The 23,921-nt window shown below is 36.5% G+C and overlaps 1 long non-coding RNA gene across 35 annotated transcripts in view; it reads left to right on the top strand.

Moving 5' to 3' along the window:
- LOC309656873 overlaps window positions 1–23,921 on the top strand; it is a 1,296,162-nt gene that overhangs the window by 336,290 nt on the left and 935,951 nt on the right. For all 35 annotated transcript variants that reach the window (XR_014261524.1, XR_014261525.1, XR_014261535.1 and 32 more), the window contains one exon: window positions 21,994–22,180. This is a non-coding gene — a long non-coding RNA (uncharacterized lncRNA). The remainder of the gene's footprint in view (window positions 1–21,993; window positions 22,181–23,921) is intronic.

The following is a 23,921-nucleotide window of genomic DNA, read 5'->3' as shown; positions in this document are numbered from 1 at the left end:
AATATAGGGTTTTACTGATTCTAGAACTAGAAGGAGCTCTGCCCACAGTGGCTTAAGGGGTAGACAGGGATGACAAGAAATCAATGAAGGGGAAATTGCCTCAGTTTTGAGTAAATGAAAATTTAAAAGCAATATATCTAACATCAAAATGCATGGAAAGTATGACAGCTTGAAATAGCAGCCCCAGTTTTTCAAACGTAACCTGTATCAGTTTTTTTCCACATGAAGCTTCCCAGTTCCTCCCAGTCTACTAATGAAGTAGTAAAGGTGGAGTTTACTTTCCTACCACTCACACTTTAGCCTGGCATGTCTTGCTTTGGCTGATGGGATATTAGCATTTGTCATGCAACAAAGGCATGAAATGTACTTATGTGGTTGGTCTTTAGCTCTTTCCCTTCTGCTATTAGTGTGAAAAGCACCTGCCCTGCTAGCCTACCTGTCCAACGAGGATGAGAGACATGTAGAGCAGACGAAGATTCTTATATGCTGGACCAGAAGCTGAAAGTGTGGGACCTCATTTCACCTCTGCAGCAAGTGCTCACATTGAAAGATACATCTGATTAAGTGACTCTATTCACTGATGTAGCTGGAGATCTTGGGGGTCATCCAGCAGCCAGAGGGAAGCTAGTGAATTTGAGAGGTGGTACGTTATGCAGAATTATTGTGGCAATAAGTAAAACATCAAGTAATGGACAGTTTATTCTGTTTTCATTTTTACGCACTCACACACACAAACATTAATAGCAAAAAGTAATTTCAGTAAACAGTGTTGAGAAAACTAGAGTCAGATTCTAAATATAAGCAGAAAAATAGGGTTGTATTTTATGTGATGGATAGAAGAAGCTTGAGTTAATGAAAAGAGATGGAAGAAGAGAAAATTAGTAAGTAGGAAAGGAATGAAAGAATTTTAGAGATGAAGGAGTCTTGGGGATATCTCATTTCAACTATTTAATTCCTCATAGAAGGAAATTAATGTCCAGTTCTAAAACATTGCTATTTAATGTCATGCCTGAGTCTGATATACATATTATATGACTTTTATTCGTGGGATTATTTTCATGTATTATGTTCTCTGTTAGAGGTAAGCCCAGTAATATCAATTATTTGTTATTATATTTAGTCATATTATAGAGTTGCAATAACTGATAGTGCTATTTTAAAGCAATGATGATTTTAATAAAAGGAAACAAATATTAAATTATTCCCTGAGTGTCATGGCAATTAAAAAAGATCATCCAACAAATATCTATTTACTCTTTTTATTGGAAATTTGGATTAAAATTTCAGTTATAGATCAAGAGAACTCTAGAGAATAGATACAGTCTCCTCTACTTTGAAAAATAAAATGAATGAAACATAATATTCACCAACCAGAAAAAGCCCACTAATCTCAGGAATATAAAAATAATTTAAAATTTCTTCAAATTTATTTATTTATTTATTTTAACATCTTTATTGGAGTATAATTGCTTTGCAATGGTGTGTTAGTTTCTGCTGTGTAAAAAAGTGAATCAGCTATACATATATATACATCCCAATATCTCCTCCCTCTTGCATCTTTCTCCCACACACCCTATCCCACCACTCTAGGTGGACACAAAGCAATGAGCTGATCTCCCTGTGCTATGCGGCTGTTTCCTACTAGCTATCTATTTTACATTTGGTAGTGTATATATGTCCATGCCACTCTCTCACTTCATCCCAGCTTAACCTTCCCCCTCCCTGTGTCCTCAAGTCCATTCTCTATGTCTGCGTCTTTATTCCTGTCCTGCTCCTAGGTTATTCAGAACTATTTTTTATTTTTTTTTAGATTCTATACATATGTGTTAGCATATGGTATTTGTTTTTCTCTCTCACGTACTTCACTCTGTATGACAGTCTCTAGGTCCATCGAACTCACTAAAAATAACTCAATTTCGTTTCTTTTTATGGCTGAGTAATATTCCATTGCATATATGTGCCACATCTTCTTTATCCATTCATCTGTCAATGGACACTTAAGTTGCTTCCATGTCCTGACTATTGTAAGTAGAGCTACAATGAACATTGTGGTACATGACTCTTTTTGAATTATGGTTTTCTCAGGGCATTTGCGCAGTAGTGGGATTGCTGCGTCATATGGTAGTTTTTTTTTAGTTTTTTGAGGAATATCCATACTCTTCTCCATAGTGGCTGTATCAGTTTAATTCCCACCAACAGTGCAAGAGGGTTCCCTTTTCTCCACACCCTCTCCAGCATTTATTGTTTGTAGAATTTTTGATGATGGCCATTCTGACAAGTGTGAGGTGATACCTCATTGTAGTTTTGATTTACATTTCTCTAATGATTAGTGATGTTGAGCATCCTTTCATGAGTTTGTTGGCAATCTGTATACCTTCTTTGGAGAAATGTCTATTTAGGTCTTTTGCCTATTTTTGGATTGGGTTCTTTGTTTTTTTGATATTGAGCTGCATGAGCTGTTTGTATATTTTGAAATTAATCCTTTGTCAGTTGCTTCGTTTGCAAATATTTTCTCCCATTATGAGGGTGGTCTTTTCATCTTGTTTATGGTTTCCTTTGCTGTGCAAAAGCTTTTAAGTTTCATTAGGTCCCATTTGTTTATTTTTGTTCTTATTTCCATTTCTCTAGGAGGTGGGTCAAAAAGGATCTTGCTGTAATTTATGTCATAGAGTGTTCTGCCTATGTTTTCCTCTAAGAGTTTAATCATGTCTGGCCTTACATTTAGGTCTTTAATCCATTTTGAGTTTATTTTTGTGTATGGTGTTAGGGAGTGTTCTAATTTCATTCTTTTACACGTAGCTGTCCACTTTTCCCAGCACCACTTATTGAAGAGGCTGTCTTTTCTACACTGTATATTCTTGCCTCCTTTATCAAAAATAAGGTGACCATATGTGTGTGGGTTTACCTCTGGTCTTTCTATCCTGTTCCATTGATCTATATTTCTGTTTTTGTGCCAGTACCATACTGTAGGTTTGTAGTATAGTCTGAAGTCTGAAAGCCTGATTCCTCCAGCTCTGTTTTTCTTTCTCAAGATTTCTTTGGCTGTTCAGGGTCTTTTGCGATTCCATACAAATTGTGAAATTTTTTGTTCTAGTTCTGTGAAAAATGCTATTGGTAGTTTCATAGGGATTGCATTGAATCTGTAGATTGCTTTGGGTAGTATAGTCATTGTCACAATGTTGATTCTTCCAATTCAAGAACATGGTATATCTCTCCATCTGTTTGTATCATCTTTAATTTCTTTCATCGGTGTCTTATAGTTTTCTGCATACAGGTCTTTTGTCTCCTTAGGTAGATTTATTCCTAGGTATTTTATTCATTTTGTTGCAGTGGTAAATGGGTGTGTTTCCTTAATTTCTCTTTTAGATTTTTCATCATTAGTGTATAGGAATGCAAGAGATTTCTCTGCATTAAGTTTGTATCCTGTTACTTTACCAAATTCATTGATTAACTCTAGTAGTTTTCTGGTAGCATCTTTAGGATTATCTATGTATAGTATCATGTCATCTGCAAACAGTGACAGTTTTACTTCTTCTTTTCCGGTTTGGATTCCTTTTATTTCTTTTTCTTCTCTGATTGCTGTGGCTAAAACTTCCAAAACTATGTTGAATAATAGTGGTGTGAGTGGGCAACCTTGTCTTGTTCCTGATCTCAGTGGAAATGGTTTCAGTTTTTCACCATTGAGAATGATGTTGGCTGTGGTTTTGTCATATATGGCTGAGGTAAGTTCCCTCTATGCCTACTTTCTGGAGGGTTTTTACCATAAATGGTTGTTGAATTTTTTCGACAGCTCTTTCTGCATCTATTGAGATGCTCATATGGTTTTTCTCCTTCAGTTTGTCAATATGGTTTATCACATTGATTGATTTGAGTATATTGAAGAATCCTTGCATTCCTGGGATAAAGCCCACTTGATCATGGTGTATGATCCTTTTAATGTGCTGTTGGATTCTGTTTGCTAGTATTTAGTTGAGGATATTTGCATCTATGTTCATCAGTGATATTGGCCTGTAGTTTTCTTGTTTTGTGTCATCTTTGTCTGGTTTTGGTATCAGGGTGATGGTGACCTCATAGAATGAGTTTGGGAATGTTCCTCCCTCTGCTATATTTTCGAAGAATTTGAGAATGATAGGTGTTAGCTCTTCTCTAAATGTTTGATAGAATTTGCCTGTGAAGCCATCTGGTCCTTGGCTTTTGTTTGTTGGAAGATTCTTAATCACAGTTTCAATTTCAGTGCTTGTGATTGGTCTGTTCATATTTTCTATTACTTCCAGGTACAGTCTCGGAAGTTGTGCTTTTCTAAGAATGTGTCCATTTCTTCCAGGTTGTCCATTTTTTTGGCATATAGTTGCTTGTAATAATCTCTCATGATCTTTTGTGTGTCTGCAGTGTCAGTTGATACTTCTCCTTTTTCACTTCTGATTCTATTGATTTGAGTCTTCTCCCTTTTTTTCTTGATGAGTCTGGCTAATGATTTATCAATTTTGTTTATCTTCTCAAAGAAACAACTTGTAGTTTTATTGATCTTTGTTATTGTTTCCTTCATTTCTTTTTCATTTATTTCTGATCTGATCTTTATGATTTCTTTCCTTCTGCTAACTTTGGGGTTTTTTTGTTCTTCTTTCTCTAATTGCTTTATGTGTAAGTTTAGGTTGTTTATTTGAGATGTTTCTTGTTTCTTGAGGTAAGATTGTATTGCTATAAACTTCCCTCTTAGAACTGCTTTTGCTGCATCCCATAGGTTTTGGGTCATTGTGTTTTCATTGTCATTTGTTTCTAGGTATTTTTTGATCTCCTCCTTAAGTTCTTCAGTGATCTCTTAGTTTTCTACTAGTGCATTGTTTAACCTCCATGTGTTTGTTGTTTTTACAGATTTTTTCCTGTAATTGATATCTAGTCTCATAGCGTTGTGGTCGGAAAAGATATTTGATACTATTTCAATTTCTTTAATTTACCAAGGCTTGATTTGCAATCCAAGATATGGAGAATGTTTCATGAGCGCTTAAGAAGAAAGTGTAACCTGCTGTTTTTGGATGGAATGTTCTGTAAATATCAATTAACTTCATGTTTAATTTATCATTTAAAGCTTGTGTGTCCTTATTTATTTTCATTTTGGAGGGTCTGTCCACTGGTGAAAGTGGGATGTTAAAGTCCCCTACTATGATTGTGTTACTGTCGATTTCCCCTTATATGGCTGTTAGTATTTGCCTTATGTATTGATGTGCTCCTATGTTGGGTGCGTAAATCTTTACAGTTGTTATATCTTCTTCTTGGATTGATCCCTTGATCATTATGTTGTCTGTATTTGTCTCTTGTAATAGTCTTTATTTTAAAGTCTATTTTGTCTGGTATGAGAATGGCTACTCCAGCTTTCTTCTGATTTCCATTTACATGGAGTATCTTTTCCCATCCCTTCACTTTCAGTCTGTATGTGTCCCTAGTTCTGAAGTGGGTCTCTTGTAGACAGCATATGTATGGGTCTTGTTTTTGTATCCATTCAGCAAGTCTGTGTCTTTTGATTGGAACATTCAATCCCTTTACATTTAAGGTAGTTATTGATATGTATGTTCCTATTACTATTTTCTTAATTGTTTTGGGTTTGTTATTGTAAGTCTTTTCCTTCTCTTGTGTTTCCTGCCTATAGAGATTTCTTTAGCATTTGTTGTAGAGCTCGTTTAGTGGTGCTGAATTCCCTTACCTTTTCCTTATTTGTAAAGGTTTTTATTTCCCTTTGAATCTGAATGAGATCCTTGCTGGGTAGAGTAATCTTGGTTGTAGTTTTTTTCCCTTTCATCACTTTAAATATGTCCTGCCACTCCCTTCTGGCTTGCATAGTTTCTTCTGAAAGATCAGCTGTTAACCTAATGGGGATTCCCTTTTATGTTATTGTTGCTTTTCCCTTCTGCTTTTAATATTTTTACTTTGTATTCAATTTTTGATAGTTTGATTAATATGTGTCTTGGCATGTTTCTCCTTGGATTTATCCTGGACTCTCTGCACTTACTGGACTTAATTGAGTATTTCCTTCCCCATATTAGGGAAGTTTTCAACTATAATCTCTTCAAACATTTTCTCAGTCACTTTTTTTTCTCTTCTTCCTCTGGTGCCCCTATAATTTGAATGTTGGTGCATTTAATGTTGTCCCAGAGGTCTCTGAGATTGTCCTCAATTCTTTTCATTCTTTTTTCTTTATTCTGCTCTGTGGTAGTTATTTCCACTCTTTTGTGTTCCTGGTCACTTATTCATTCTTCTGCCTCAGTTTTTCTGCTATTGATTCCTTCTAGAGAATTTTAAATTTCATTTATTGTGGTGTTCATCATTGGTTGTTTGCTCTTTAGTTCTTCTAGGTGCATGTTAAACGTTTCTTGTATTTTCTCCATTCTATTCCCAAGATTTTGGATCATCTTTACTATCATTACTCTGAATTCTTTTTCAGGTGGGCTGCCTATTTCCTCTTCATTTGTTTGGTCTGGTGGGTTTTTACCTTGCTCCTTCATCTGCTGTGCATTTCTCTGTCTTCTCATTTTGCCTACTTACTGTGTTTGGGGTTTCTGTTTCACAGGCTGCAGGTTCGTAGTTCCCGTTGTTTTTGGTGTCTGTCCCCAGTGGGTGAGGTTGGTTCAGTGGGTTGTGTAGGCTTCCTGGTGAGCGAACTGGTGCCTGTGTTCTGGTGGATGAGGCTGCATCTTGTCTTTCTGGTGGGCAGGACCATGTCTGGTGGTGTTTTTTGGGGGTGTCTGTGAACTTATTATGATTTTAGGCAGCTTCTCTGCTCATGGTTGGGTTTGTGTTTCTGTCTTGCTAGTTATTTGGCATAGTGTGTCCAGCACCGTAGCTTGCTGGTTGTTTAGTGGATGTGGGTCTTAGCATTGAGATGGAGATCTCTGGGAGAGCTTTCCCCATTTGCTATTACATGGGGCCTGGAGCTCTTTGGTGGACCAATGTCCTGATCTTAGCTCCCCCAACTCTGAGGCTCAGGCCTGACACATGGACGGAGTTCCAAGACCCTGTCAGCCACACAGTTCAGAAGAAACAGGCGAAAAGAAAGAAAGATGGAAAGAAAGAAAGAAAGAAAGAAAAGAAAGAAAGAGAAAAGAAAGAGAGAAAGAAGAAAGGAAGGAAGGAAGAAAAAAGAAAGAAAGAAAGGAAAGAAAGAGAAAAGGAAGGAAGAAAGAAAGAAAAGAAAGGAAGGAAGGAAGGAAGAAAAAAAGAAAGAAAAGAAAGAAAGGGAGGAAGGAAGGAAGGAAGGAAGAAGGAAAGAAAGAAAGAAAGAAAGAAAGAAAGAAAGAAGGAAAGAAAAATAGAAAAAGAAATTTAAAAAGGAAAGAGAGAAAGAAAGAAGATAGCAACCAAACCATAAAACAAATCCACCAATGATAACAAGCGCTAAAAATTATACTTTTGGGAAGTCTGAGGTCTTCTTTCAGCATTCAGTAGGTGTTCTGTAGGAGTTGTTCGTCATGTAGATATAGTTTTGAAGTATTTGTGGGGAGGAAGGTGATCTCCACGTCTTACTCCTCCACCATCTTGAATGTGCCCCCTAAGATTTCTTCAAATTTAAATGATGTGGTTACTTAATAGGCCATGTTTATATTGCACATATTTATAATATTGAAATGAGTTTTAAAAACAACCAAACAAAAAAATCCCAGATAAAACCAGTGCATTCCTTAGCTAGAATGACATACAAAGAAAAGTGTTAATGATTTTAGAACATCTGAATGATAATACCTATTCTTGTGACAACTCAGTCCAGAAGAACATTGAAGAGTTAAAACTGATAGTGATTCTTTAATATGAACATAGAAATTCACCATTCACTTGGTTCATGAGATCATTAAAAGATTCATGGAGTTTATTTTGTATATATATACATATATATACATATAAAAGATTTTAAATAGCATTACTTTTCTAACTTTCTTATTCTGGCAAGTGTTGACAACTAGGAATTCTTAGACTGCATTGAGATAAAGGAATGGCCATAAAGAATGAGTGTCCTTCTATCTCTCTTGTTTCTCTCTCTCTCTCTCTCTCTCTCTCTCTCTTCCTCTTTCTCTATCCCTCCCATTGCTCATATATGTCTTGGAAAACTTCTATAGGATATCTTCTTTATTTTTTGCCAGTATATGCTTACCTCTATGACTCTTTGTCTGACTCTTTTGTCCCCTCAGTCTACTACTAAATAATATTTCTTTTCTTGATCCTGTGTTACTCTGATTAATATTGTTGACTTAAGGTTATATGTACATTCCATTAACTGATCAAATTTTTTACCCTCCACCCTGGATGCCAGGAGTTCCCATTGGCATAAATAGCCTATGTAATTAATCATGGGAATAGTCATCAATAAAACAAATCATTAAACAGAAAACAAAATGTCAACACATGTGCAATCAATTAAATGAAGAATGAATACCTAATATTTACATATGTCAGCCTAGTTCCAATGATTGCAACTGCTTTGTTCTTACAGCTAGCTATTACCACTTTTTAGTCATCTAAAAATCAAGAATACTTTTGAAGCTCAAAAATCAAAATCTTGATTTTTATCTACTCCTCTTCATCATTCCCTTTCCTTTCCTTCTGAAACAATTTAGTTCAAAAACTACTATGGGTGACTGAGCAAAGTAGGTAAGTATCTGCATGAAAAGGAAGGATGAGAATCTCCAGCAGCCTAGTAAGAGTTTAGAGTTCAAGCTGAGTAAGGAGGATTCTGCCTGGAAAGCTGACCTAATGGGTGTGATGTCCAGCGTCATAGGGAGAAAGGAGGGCATCCTTGCGGCGGGGAGGTTGAAAGTGGTTGTTGGGGTGTTGGAGCATGAATGGAGTCAGCAGGGAATTTGCAGGAGGTAGATTGTTGGTGTCAGCTACAAGAGGAGATTGGTTGCATTCAGCAGAATTAGTCAAATAAGCCAATAAATGAACATATGTGATTTTTTTTTGGTAATGTTCACATTTCCAATGGATTGAACTTGCTTTTTATTTATAAACAACCTGCAGTCATATATCTGCCGGGTTGAATTATCTTGGCTCTCAATTGGGACTCCCTGCTCATCTTTACTTCCATTTAGAGAATAAATTCTGCTCAGACCTGCTTTTCTGGCCATTTACACCCATATAAAGATGGTAAAAAATCCTCTCCTAACAACACTGCACCTGTATAGTGGTGAGCGTGAAGGGTCTCCTCCCACTCTCCCACTAAAACAGCCCTCCAGCATTTTTCAAGTAGATCATTTCCAAGTCACAGAACTGCTGAGCGAGTGCAAAAACTTCACAGTATACAATTTCAGTGTTGAGAAATTGAAGAAACCTGCACACAGGAAAAAATTGGGAGTTAAAAATTTTCAGTTAAAAAAATGGTTTCTTAATATCAATACTTTCAGTAGAATAGAATAATAACCTTTTAAAAGCCCTTCTCAATAAGCTGTTATGCAACGCTGCACAAGCACTACTTTCCTCTTACCATCCATCTCATCTTTGTCACTTTATTGACTCTCTCCTTCCAAATGTCTTAAATATTGAATTCCTACTTCCTCCTTAAAGACGAATTTCTTATGAAGATGTGGAAACAGTTACACAATGGTTGTTTGGGGAAAATTCATTACAGTCCGTTACTGAAGTCACAATGTAGGTACAAGCACTTTTGGATCAGACAAGAAGGTCTATTGAGTAAGTTGCTGCCATAGTTCCTACGTGGGAAGTTTCTAAATAAAAGTTATATTTCTGGGTAGCATGTTTTGGTATGATATACTGAAATGTTGCCAATGGTTTTTTGTTTCTTTGTGTGTTATAACGCATGTATGAACCTTATTTTACAGAATTCATCCTGCTCACGTCACCAAAACAGAGGATGGTGGCTTTGAGAAGTGGAAAAGCAAGTAGGCACAGAATGTATCTTATTTGCTATGTATTCAGTGTCTGCCAAGAGAATGTTAAGACCTATATGGTCTACAGTTTTAGCTTTTTAAAATTCCTTGAGGTACGTAAATTTACTTCCTAAAATATTGTCCTCAGTTTATGCTATTGAATAAAGAGAAGAAATAGGTCCATGCATATTTCCTGTTGTTTTCTTTCCCCTAAAGGTTGGCTTTGCTCAGGGTAAGGGTAAGCTAGGACGAAGTAAGAGGGTGGCATGGACATATATACACTACCAAATGTAAAATAGATAGCTAGTGGGAAGCAGCCGCATAGCACAGGGAGATCAGTTTGGTGCTTTGTGACCACCTAGAGGGGTGGGATAGGGAGGGTGAGAGGGAGACGCAAGAGGAAGGAGATATGGGGACATATGTTTATGTATAGCTGATTCACTTTGTTATACAGCAGAAACTAACACACCATTGTAAAGCAATTATACTCCAATAAAGACGTTAGAAAGAAAGAAAGAAAGAAAGAAAGAAAGAAAGAAAGAAAGAAAGAAAGAAAGAAAGAAAGAAAGAAAGAAAGAGAAAGAAAGAAATTTTAAAAAGCAAAAAACAAACAAAAAAATACATTCTGGTGTGCCATTACTCGAAAAGAAAAGGGAAAGCCTCATGATTCCTGTGACTGAAGGTAGTTGGAAGACAGATGTTACTTATCCAGGATGACTAGAGAAAACTTTTCTGAAAGGAAATTTTTGAGCTGTTAATTAACTAAATGGTGAGACAATCCATCTATGATTAGACCTGGATGAAGAGCATTCTAAGTCAAACTAACAGTAAATGCAGGGATTTTTCCCTCACCACGGTGTGTCAGAGCTTGGATTTTTCTCGCTGTTTCTTGGCTCTATAGTTCTTCCAGGCTACTTTGTAGCAGTTTGAGTCTAAACCATCACCTTCCACTAGAATCCAAAAATCTAGGAGGAGCTTCAAGCTGTGACTAGACTCCAGTGGATTCATCAGAAGTTAACCCAACCTGGACCCTGGAGTCTCCTCAAATGTCCATCGATGAAAATTCCCAGGCAATTCTAGCTGCCTCTCAATCTATCTCTGCAGTGTTCATAAAGAACCTCAGTAACTTGACTCTCAACCCTAGTAGCAAATTGCTATCCACTCTACCAGAATATTCACCTCAACAGACTGGACGGAGACTTAATCTACAGGAGGAGAGGGGGGAGGACATTGTTAATTGCTTGGAGAGAAAGGATGGAAAGGGTGATTCAATATATTAAAAATTGCTATGGCAAATGACTTCCTCTGTCTGAGTCTCAAAGAGAACCTCAGCAGAAGGATGTTGAGACTCAATCGAGAATGGAAAGATTTAGATGTAGCTGTCATTATTGCCTGTATCATAGAGATCCTTCTGAGGATAATTATGAGAATAATTACAACAACAGTTATGACAGTAGTTATGATACAGGGTCGGATGAGCCATAAACTTTATTCTTGTACTATTTTTTCCTGCTAGTAATTTTAGGATCATTATGAAGCAGCTTGGGAAAGCTACTCTACACTAGGGCAGATTGGGTACCAATATTTTGATGACCTATATTATAAGTTCTGTGATGTCTTTTTTTCTTGCATCTCTTTTCTACCTTAATACAAGTAACTTACAAGGAATCTATGTAACTTGCATCTGAATGACTTGAATATACTTTAGTTCCACTTTGATCTGACACAAAGAAGCACTAGTAGGTCTTAGGTACTGCTTGTTTTAGAAGCCTGAAGTCCCTGTAAAATGAAACCCAATACTGAGAATTTGAAACAAATTAACTTGTGTGGAAGGAATGTAAAGAAAATGTTGGGTGGCTTGGCCAGAGCACTGTTAGAGCAGCGTGTTGAATTGTAATAAAAATTTTCAGTAGCAAATAAATGTGTGTATAGAGGATCTTATTAAAATTTGAGACATATTTGAGTCCCTTTAAAAAAAATTCTTGTTCTTATTTTAGACTTGTTTTTGTTAGCTATGTTTTAAATGAATAACACTTGCCCCCATCACATTCTCAGGATGTAAATATCTGGCTTTCTATTTTTGTGTGTGTGATATTGTCCTCTTGGAAGGGAAGTTTTATATACATTTGGGTAAGGTTAGAAAACAAGGGCACAGATACTTGCACATATTAACCTCTTGGAAGAGATGTCAAAATGGAGGGAAGTAGAAGGGAAGTTAAGAGGTTGGTGATGATTGGAGGGAATTGAAAGAATGGTAGTGGTATGTAAATACTAAGGGAAGATACAATTCAATGGTGTTTTACTTCAGTTATTTTCTTTCATGGCCCTTGTGTACACAGGCCTGGATTTCTTTGTGGGATACAAGAGATATATAAAATTAGTCTTCTGCCCTCCAACTATGTTTAGTTCACTTTAAAAAGATATTAAAGAATTGGGTACCTAAGCAAAGCAGCTGGAGACCTGGGGTAAAGAATAAAAGCCATCCTTATAAGGTAGTTAGGTAAGGAACAACAACCTGTTGGTATTCAGAATGCAGTAGAAGCAGAAACAGCCCAAACCTGGAGGGTTATGCAAATAAATAGCAAAGAAGTTCAACAGTAACATTAAATATTAATATCTACCAAACTAGGTCTTCAGAGGTTATTCTATTTAGAACTACCCAAACCATCATGGTCTACAGCATGGGTGAATGTGGGGTCATCTGGAGGTTTCGTTAAACTTGCAAGTTGTTCCCAGATGCAGGGTCATCTTGACTACTGTATGCATTTGAAAATCATTGACTAGTGAAAAGAACGAACTTATTTCTGTTGCAATCATTTTAAATTTATAAGCTTATGAGATCTAATAATCTAAGAACATGGTTGAACAAAACAAAACAAAACAAAAATCAGTAAATGCAAACTGTATGAAACAGACACAGAAGAAAGTAAGGATATTAGCTCCCTATGGATGCTGTAACAAATGATCACAAACAATGTTTTAAAACAACAGAAATGTATTCTCTCGTAGTTCTGAAGGCTGGAAATCCAAAGTCACTGGGCTAAAATCAGGATGCCAAGTGGGCTGCCCTCCCTCCAGAGGCTGTAAGCCAGAGTCCGTTTCTTGCCCTTGCCCTGGCCTCTTCCAGCTCTGATGGCGGCCAGCATTCCTTGGCTTGTTGCCACAGCACTCTAGTTTTTGCCTCCACAATCATATTGCACCTTCTCTTCTGAGTCTAATCTGCTTCCGCCTCCTTTTTATAAAGGGCATTTGTGACTGCATTTATGGCCCATTTGGATAATCCAGAATAATCTTCCCATCTCAAGATCCTCAACTTAATCACAGCTACAGAGTTATTTTTTTCATGTAGGGTAACATTCACAGTTATGGGGATCAAGAGAGGCCTATTTGGGGTCGATTATGCATCATACCATAGCAAATGTGGCTGAGACAGAGGGATAGAATGAAAAGGCGTGGGAACTGAGCCCCAATAAATAGCAATGAGTCAGATTATTTACTTCTTTTAAATCAAGATTAAAAATCTGCATTCTCTTCAGCCTGGCTACAGAAGGATGATTCAGAAATTTGTTGCTGTAGTCCAGAGGCAAGTGTACTGTGGCACAGACTAGCATTTTAGCAGTAGAGGTGGTACAGTCCTCCTATCTGGAATATCTCCTAGGATTAATTGAATAACTGCATATTAGATGTGAAGGAATAAAACAAACACAAATCAACAGATCACGTTTAGATTTTTAGTTTGAGCAACTGAGTGGATGATAAGGCTACCTACTAAGAAGTAGAAGGCTGGTGAGGAATAGGTAGGTGTGTGGAAGGTGAGTGCAAGTCTGATTTGGGCATTTGAAGAGTGATTTGCTTATTAAACATCCAAGGAGCAATTATAGAAAGTATAATAAAATGTTTAAGTTTTACAAAAAATCTTAGGGTTGCAGATATAGGTATGAAGGCATCAGCATCCAATCAGGATACAGACTAGTTGACGATTCAAAAGAAAATGAGTGATTGGATGTCCAAAGCATGAAGTGGGATGAGTCAAGAAGACCTCAAGCTTTCTGGCTTCAAAAATTTGGTGGATTTTGATACTTTTTATTAAAATAGAGACCATTGGAGCAGAGGAATGGTTCATAGCCTGACAGCAACAAGCTAGGTCCACTACAGACATGTGGGGTTTCACATGCCTCTGAGATATTTCCAAAAGACATAGTAGAAATGAAAATGAAGTTCCTTTAAAGAAGAATCAGAAATCAGGGCTGAAAGTATATATTTGAGATTTATTAGCTCTACTGTTTTCTCTATCATATAGATTTTAAATGGCAAAACAAGAGGCTGGAGAATTATTAGATACAATTAGATGTGAATAATTAAATGTGAAGAGTGTAGGAAAGGAAACACAAAGATAATCACAATTCCATTAAGAATGCATGATTACTCATTATTAGTCATAAATACGCAATAATCTTAGGTAATGTAAACTAATAAGATCCTGGTGAGACACAGAAGAGTACTGACAAAAAGCCTGGCAGAAACAATACTAAGTACTTCCTAAAGCTTTATCATAATGAGTTCTTATTTAAATATAAGTAAAATATACTTTCCTGATTTTATAAAATTTTACAATATGGTTTTTATGGACTATACATTTTCTTACCTGCTTCTTCCCATCACCCTGCTCTTTCCCATCACCCTTGCCATTTTTTCTTGCTTTGTCTTTTTTTATGTTCAACTTTTCAGAACACCATATTAATAGTAGAAATTACACACACACACACACATATGTATATCCAATTAAGTCAATATGATTTTTTTCCCTAGTAGTTCCAAGTGTATTTACTCAATCCCTCAGGTTTAGTTCTTTAAGGAGAGGAAAAGAGTATTTCATAAACAATTTATATTTTGAGCATTTTTAAATCTTAAAAAATTCCAATATCATCGATTTTAAAATGTACTTAATACAGGTAAATGGTAACATATGTTCTATTATAACAGTTAGTCTAAAAACACTTAGACTTCTTATTGATGTAAACCTTGGTTTGTTTATGGAATTAATGACTCTAAGTGTTATTTTAGAGGCCACCTTATTCACTGTACCATGCAATACATAATCCTCAGCTGATACTAGTAATCTCCTCTTCCTTACAATTAACTCATTGTGTGCAGTTCTGCTGATTTCATCTGAGGTCAGTATTCTTTATTTCCTACCTTCTGCCTGTGACATTCAGATTCCAGCAAGTGATAACACAGGAGAGTCTCTGCATAAATTACTTCCTTTACCTACTGCAGGGAGTAAGTTTTAAGATGACCCCTCATGGTCTCTGCATCCTGGTATTCATGCTCTTGTGTAATCTCCTCCATTTGAGCATAGGTGAGATCTTTGACTTGCTTTTAACCAAAAGGATATGTCAAATGTGATGAGATGCCAATCCATGTCTATGTGATATTATTATAAACACGACAGCTTGTGTAACAGACTATTTAGGTTGCCTGCTAGCCTTGCATGCTTTAATGAAGCAAGAAGCCATGTTGGGGAGGCCCACTGGCAAAAAAAACTGGAAAAGAGTGCAGCCTATTTCCAACAGGTGGCTAGGGATTAGGGGTGGCCTCTGGCTGACAGCCCCCAAGAAGCTGAAGCCCTGAAGCTAACAACCCACAAGGGACTGAATGTGGCCAACGACCACATGAGCTTGGAAGCAGATTCTTTTCCATTTAAGCCTCAAATAACAACATAACCCTGGCCAAAAACTTTATTTCAACCGTGTGAGAGACCTTGAAGCAGTGGACCAGCTAAGCTCAGTTTGGACCCCTTGACCACTGAAACTGTGAGATAATACATGGTACTGTTTTTAGCTGCTAAGTTTTCTGAAATGTGTTAGGTAGCAATAGATAACTACTATATTTCTGATCATAGTTTCTTTCCTCAAGTCTGGCAAATTTCATATACATCCTAGGTTTTGGTTCTATCATGTATATATGAACTTCCCTAATCCTTTTACTCACTCTCAGCCCTAGTTTTTTTGGAATTACAAAAGTATAAGTCTTTAAAACAGAAAAAAATCTTAAAATGTCTTCATTCTAAGCATAGAATTCTTACCAAAAAAATTCTTATATGTTTAATGAGTTATGGGATCTTTATATTTTTAAAAGTGTAAAACAGGCACTACTGACATTTTGACTTTGAGAAATTTTCTTGTTGTTGGGGGCTGTCTTATATCTATATAATGTAGATATATCATATATAGCTTATACATATATACCCACGTAAACATGTTTTTGTGTATATTTTATACATACACACTCATATATTTTATTTTTTGTATATATACATATATATACGTGTGTGTTTTTATACACTTCTACCTATATAAAATTATCTATTCATGATAAATATATGCTAAAAATGCTGTATTAAAGTATAAACCACAGCCATGAATTTGTTATATGATTTAGTATTGCAAATACCAATAAAAGTCAGTCTTAGTGGACATTTTATAATCCATGCCCCCAAAGAAAATTATGTTTCTATTTTAAGTGTGACATATGGTACTAACCTTTGTGTGACAATCTTGCTCACATTCAGCATTTGTGACACCAGATTGCCACTTTCTCTGGAATTTGAGTTGACATGAATAGTAATTTTGAATTAAATAAAAGTCAGCGGGCTGTCAATTCTGGGTAGGCCTTTTATTCACCTGCTTGAAAGTCCAGATGTCAATGCCATGATGTTTAATCCCTTTTTGTAGATTGGGATGGAAGCCTTTTTTTTTTTTTCCTTTCTCTCCTTTTCAAATTTTAATAGCTCTAGGGAAACTCAGAAGTAGTAATTCATGAGTTTCATGGAATGTTTCAGCAGATAGCTCTGTCATTTTCAAGCTTCTAAAATACCACTTTTTGGCTAAAGACTAAAATAGCTATGTTTATGATTTGACCCTACCTCCTTCATTCAAAATATTAGAAGGAAGTAATGCTTAATTGTAAGTGTATGTGTGTTTATGTATATGTGTGTATACACAAAAGTGTGTATATGCATTTTTTCCCCAAAGAATCTCTCAGAGACTAATGTAGAACATTGAATGTAATAAAATGTAATGTAAATGTCTACCTTCAGATTTATGGGTGTGAGGATTTGAGTAAATTGAAAAAGCTCTTTGGTGGGATATTACAAAAATATACTTTAGATTCTCAATGTGAAATATTCAAATGTAAAATTTTTGGCAAACTTCAAGAAACTCTAAACAAACAACTTGTAGACAATATTAACAACCAGAAGGCAGTTTCTGGTCTGTGTTCCTACAAAGCTTTGGGGAAGAATATTTCCCATATTTTTAAAATAAGATTTTCTAGCAAAGGTTGAAAACAAATACACTGAGTGTGCATATACCGTCCAGCTGGATTTAAGAATTTTAATAATTTTCTGCGTGTACTTGATCTTTTGTATTGATCTATACATCATCTGTTTTGCTATACCTTCTGAAAATTGTCCACCCAACAATATTTCAGCATGTTCTAAGAAAAAACAATCTCCCACATAATTTACAAACCACATACAACACCTATACAAGTAAACAAAAATTCCATAATGTCGTTTCATATTCAGAAAACATTTACATTTCCCTAATTCCCACAACATTCTCTTAAGCTACTTTTGTTTTCTCTGCATTAAGATCTAACTGAGATTGACACATGACATTTGGTGATTGTGTCATTTTAGAACCAGGACCTCTAATGAACCAACTATGAGAAATGTCAACTGTCAGTGCCTCAAATAACTATCAAAAAACCCACTTGTTGAAGCAAAGATAGTTTTTTAGGTTTATTGCAGTAATAAGCCACCTTGACAGACATTGGTATTGTTTTAAAATAGGACAATTAGGGAAGGATATTTGTGGGTTTTTAGGGCCTCTTTGAAAATCAGGGAACTGGATGGGAGTTGGCAGTTGATGGCGTGAATGCTTTGAACTGGTTTGGCCCAAAGAGAGAAGGTCCTGAAGTGAGCCTTGGTGAGCAAGATGCTAGTCTTGAAAGGTAAGCTATTTGGTTCACAGTCTTACCTTCCAAGAGTTGGTATTTCCTGGAGCAAACAGCTGACCTTTTTTTTTTTCTTTTCTTTTTTTTATTACCTGGACCCAGAATTGTTTAGCACAAAAACAGGAAAATGTGCTGGCTTCAATTCTCATTGAAGTCCAGAGGACAATGAATCTGGTATGCAGATTCTGGTATGAAGATTCAAAAAGTTCTTTTTTTTTTTTAGTTTATTTATTTATGTATGTATGTATGTATGTATGTATGTATGTATGTATGGCTGGGTCAGATCTTTGTTGCTGCACATGGGCTTTCTTTAGTTGCATTGAGCCGGGCTACTCTTGGTTACGGTACACAGGCTTCTCATTGCAGTGGCTTGTCTTGTTGCGGAGCATGGGCTCTAGGCGCATGGGCTTCAGTAGTTGTGGCACGCTGGCTCAGTAGTTGTGGCTCACAGGCTCTAGAGCACAGGCTAAGTTGTTGTGGTGCATGCTCTTAGTTGCTCCGGGACATATGGGATCTTCCCGGACCAGGGCTCGAGCTTGTGTCCCCTGTATTGGCAGGCAAATTCTTTTTTTTTTTTTTTTTTTTAAATTTTATTTATTTATTTATTTATTTATGGCTGTGTTGGGTCTTTGTTTCTGTGCGAGGGCTTTCTCCAGTTGTGGCAAGTGGGGGCCACTCTTCATCACGGTGCGCGGGCCTCTCACTATCACGGCCTCTCTTGTTGCGGAGCACTGGCTCCAGACGCGCAGGCTCAGTAGTTGTGGCTCACGGGCCTTGTTGCTCTGCGGCATGTGGGATCTTCCCAGACCAGGGCTCGAACCCGCGTCCCCTGCATTGGCAGGCAGATTCTCAACCACTGCGCCACCAGGGAAGCCCTGGCAGGCAAATTCTTAACCACTGCACCACCAGGGAAGTCCCAAAAAGTTTTTTTTTTCTTTTTGAATTTTATTTTATTTATTTTTTTATACAGCAGGTTCTTGTTAGTTATCCATTTTATACATATTAGTGTATATATGTCAATCCCAATCTCCCAATTCATCACACCACCACCATCCCCCCGCCACTTACCCCCCTTGGTGTCCATACATTTGTTCTCTACATCTGTGTCTCTATTTCTGCCCTGCAAACCCGTTCATCTGTACCATTTTTCTAGGTTCAACATATATGCATTAATATATGATATTTGTTTTTCTCTTTCTGACTTACCTTGCTCTGTATGACAGTCTCTAGGTCCATCCAAGTCTCCACAAATGACCCAATTTCATTCCTTTTTATGGCTGAGTAATATTCCACTGTATATATGTACCACATCTTCTTTATCCATTCGTCTGTTGATGGGCATTTAGGTTGCTTCCATGACTTGGCTACTGTAAATAGTGCTGCAATGAACATTGGGGTGCATGTGTCTTTTTTTTTTCTTTTTTTAAGAGTTTTTTTTTTTTTTTTAATAATTTATTTTATTTATGGCTGTGTTGGGTCTGCGTTTCTGTGCAAGGGCTTTCTCTAGTTGTGGCAAGTGGGGCCACTCTTCATCACGGTGCGTGGGCCTCTCATTATCGCGGCCTCTCTTGTTGCGGAGCACAGGCTCCAGACGCGCAGGCTCAGTAATTGTGGCTCACGGGCCTAGTTGCTCCGCGGCATGTGGGATCTTCCCAGACCAGGGCTCGAACCCGTGTTCCCTGCATTGGCAGGCAGATTCTCAACCACTGCGCCACCAGGGAAGCCCACATGTGTCTTTTTGAATTATAATTTTCTCTGGGTATATGCCCAGTAGTGGGATTGCTGCATCATATGGTAATTCTATTTTTAGTTTTTTAAGGAACCTCCATACTGTTCTCCATAGTGGCTGTATCAATTTACATTCCCACCAACAGTGCAAGAGAGTACCCTGTTCTCCACACTCTCTCCAGCATTTGTTGTTTGTAGATTTTCTTATGATGCCCATTCTAACTGGTGTGAAGTGATACCTCATTGTAGTTTTGATTTGCATTTCTCTAATAATTAGTGATATTGAGCTGCTTTCCATGTGCTTCCATCTGTATGTCTTCTATGGAGAAATGTCTGTTTAGGTCTTCTGCCCATTTTTGGATTGGGTTGTTTGTTTCTTTAGTATTGAGCTGCATGAGCTGTTTATATATTTTAGAGATTAATCCTTTGTTGATTCGTTTGCACATATTTTCTCCCATTCTGAGGGTTGTCTTTTCGCCTTGTTTGTAGTTTCCTTTGCTTTGCAAAAGCTTTGAAGTTTCATTAGTTCTCATTTGTTTATTTTTATTTTTACTTCCATTACTCTAGGAGGTGGATCAAAAAAGATCTTACTGTGATTTATGTCAAAGAATGTTCTTACTATGTTTTCCTCTAAGAGTTTTATAGTGTCCAGTCTTACATTCAGGTCTCTAATCCATTTTGAGTTTATTTTTGTGTATGGTGTTAGGGAGTGTTCTAATTTCATTCTTTTACATGTAGGTGTCCAGTTTTCCCAGCATCACTTATTGAAGAGACTGTCTTTTCTCCATTGTATATCCTTGCCTCCTCCAAAAAGTTCTTGTTAGGAAAAGTTTCCCCAAATTTTTAAATTACATATGTTTTCAAACGTAAAAAATATAGAATGGTACAGTTGTCATTCGTCACCACATAGATTCAAAAATGTTTCAATATTGTTAATTTTACATATTTTGTTGATCTACCTCAGCATATCCTAAGAAAAAGCGTATCTCTTTGGATCACCAAGCTAAAATCACACCTAAGAAAATCAACAGAATCCATAATATCATCCAGCATTCACTGTAAATTGAAATGTTCTTTGTAGTCTAAAAATAAATCAAAAGCTTTGTTAATTTTCTCTTGACTAAGACCTGATTTTAGTTCTTGCATATTATGTAGGGTTGTTTCCCTTTAGATTCTTTTACTCTAGAACAACCTTTCAACTTGGGTGAAAAATTTGCTGTAATAAAGTGTTGGAATCATCTGATGGCATCCTGATATTTACATGGAATTCTATGTAAATTCTAATTTTTTTCTAAGACAATTTTTAGAATAGGTGTTAAAAAATGGATTTCTGAATGTAGCATTATTAGGACACACTGAAAGATCATTTGAGACTGTCTAAGCCAGAAAATTAAATACAAATTTCCTCTAGTAATATTTCTAGAATAAGTGTTAAAAAATGCATTTCTGAATATAGCATTATTAGGACACACTGAAGGGTTATTTGAGACTGTCTCAACCAGAAAATTATTAACTTGGTAACAAAAAATTAAGATCATTAATACAGATTTCACATTGCAATTTGTCTTCCTTAGAAGTACATGTTTTACTAAATTTATTTTAAGAAATAACATTTTCTTTAATGGAATTGTATTTTATATCCTAGGTGTCTGTAAAACCACCTAGAATCTATCTGTCATCCAATTTATTTCTTGAGGAAACAACACCCAGGTTATGGTTGGTATGAATGAAAGAGCGTATAAAGCCATCTCTGTAATTTCCAAGCAATATCTATACCATCTAATAGGTGTTTATTGGGACTTCCCTGACAGTCCAGTGGTTAAGACTTCGCCTTCCAATACAGGGGGTGCGTGTTCGATCCCTTGTTGGGAAGCTAGGATACCACATGCCTCACAGCCAAAAAACCAAAACATTTAAAAAAAAAAAAAAAAAGAAGCAATATTGGAACAAATTCAATAAAGACTTTAAAAATGGTCCACATCAAAAAAATCTTAAGAAAAACAGGTATTTTTAAATGCCTGACATAGAAAGGTCACTGTTAAGGCACTAGAAACAAACAGTAGAGATGACCTCTAATTGGTTTGGTCTGAGAAAGTTTTCATTCCCCTCTCCCAGGGACAGAATTTTCTTGTTTGTTTTCTTGTTTGTTTGCTTGTTAATTTTCCCTTACTTTTGTTCCAATAGGTCTTCACCTGCATCATGATAATACAGGGTTTACTGGCCTTCACCCAGCAGCTTAACATTTTTTGTTGTTTGTTGGTTTGTTTGTTTGTTTTTTCCGCAGCAGAGAAGGAACCCTGAGCTGGGCTCTCGGGGTATACTCTTTCCCGTGCTTGGAACACTGATGGTGTTTCTCTCTGCTTTGAATCTTTCTCAGGCCCAGTGAAATTCTACTGAGATGAACCTGAAAGTGAGTGCGGTCAATTTTGTGTCTGTACTCACCACGGCTTATATATCACTACCCCCACCGCCCACTCAGCCTTCAGCAATTCCTTAGAAAACTTCATCTGAAAGCTCCTTACCTTGTTCTACGGTCACCGACTTCCTCCCATCCTCTGACCCAGGTGAGTCAGTGCTCACGTCCTGTCTCTCCTTGAAGTTACTTTTATCATTAGTTTTCAGGCTAATTAGGAGCTTTGAGAATTCAGCTCTCTGCTAGGTCTAAGAAAATTATAATTTTATAAATGGGCCTCTTTTTAGTTTTTGTTAGTGTGGAATTTACATTCTTTTCAGATTTTTATATTCTAGGCAGTAGCTGGAAGTTCATGATGTTTTAATTGTGTTGTTTGCCTTCCTACTGAGTTATGAGTTTGTTTGTTTTAATGTATTCTGGGTACAAATCCTTTGTAGGGCATGTAGATTTTAAACATTATCCAAATTTGTTGTCTTGCTTTGTCATTTATCATTTTTCTAAATTGTGTCCTGAAAAAAGCAGAATTTTTAAATTTCATGGAAGTAAAGTTAAATTTATTCCTTTAGAGTCTGTGTTTTTTATATCCTAGCTAAGAAAGTTTTGCTTACGTCAAAGTAACAAAGATTACATCCTATTGCTTATTCTAGAGTCTTTGTAACTTTACCTTAAATGCTTAAGTCCCCTATCCATTTCAATAATTTTATTTATTATGTGAGGTAAGCATGAGAATTTTATATATAAATATAAATATACATATATATATATCTATATCCAGTTTTTCCAGCACCATTTGTTGAAATGACCTTCATTCCCCATTGTATTAGTTTCCTGGGGCTGCAGAAACAAAGTACCACAAACTGGGCAGTTTAAACAATAGAATTGTTTCTTTGTTCTGGAGGAAAGATGTCTGAAATCAAGGTATCAGCACGGTTGGTTCTTTTTGAGCGCTGTGAGCGTGAATCCATTCCACGTCTGTCTGCTAGCTTCTGGTAGGCACAGCCGTTCTCCCTGTGTCTTCCCATTGTCTCCCCTCCATGTATTTCTATGTCTGTGTGTATGTTTCCTCTTTTTTATCAAAACACAGTCATATTGGACTAGGACTCATCCTAATGACTTCATCTTAACTTGCCTATCTCCAAACACCATATTTCCAAATAAGATCCCATTCCCAGGTACTGGGGGTTACGACTTCAACATCTTTTGGGGGGACACGATTCAACCCATAATGCTATATTTGCGTTGGTTTATTTTTGGTTTCCTTAATCAGTTTTATTGCTCTATATATTTATCCTTACACCAAAAGTACAATGTCTTTATTCCTGTAACTTCTAAGTAAGTACTGATATTAGCTGTGCATTTTAGAATCATATTGTCAAAATTTTCACCCCCATACACATACTCACAACCTTGCTGGACTTTCATCATGACTATATTTAGAGTATAGATAAATTCAGAGAGAATTGATAAAAATGATCCAGTCAGTGGGCACGCCGTATTTCCTGATTTATTTGTTTATTTTAAAAAATTTTCTCTCAAATGTTTTGCAGTTTCCAGTGTACAGTGGTTTTAACATATGTCCACAAATTTTTTGCCACTCCTTCTTTCAAAAGGTGGAAACTAATTCTCCTCCCCTTATTCTGTGTGCCTCTCAATCTCTTGGATCTCTCATTCTAGAGGAAGCCAGCTGCCATGCTATCCGCTACCACACCATGGAGATTATAGAGAGCCTAGGGGTGGAGGAACTAAGACTTCCTGCTAACACATCATACCAATTAGTCAATCATGGAATACATGAATAAGCAAAGGATTATTGAATTTTATAGTTACTAAGTTTTAAAGGGTTTTGTCACACAGAAATGGATATCTAATACACAGGTCTTACAGGTAGTTCA

The sequence above is a fragment of the Balaenoptera physalus genome (assembly GCF_965194825.1).
Source record: "Balaenoptera physalus genome assembly, chromosome: 3".
NCBI lineage: Eukaryota > Metazoa > Chordata > Mammalia > Artiodactyla > Balaenopteridae > Balaenoptera > Balaenoptera physalus.
The sequence above is the reverse complement of the archived record's forward strand: the minus strand, read 5'-3'. Positions and strand labels throughout refer to the sequence as shown.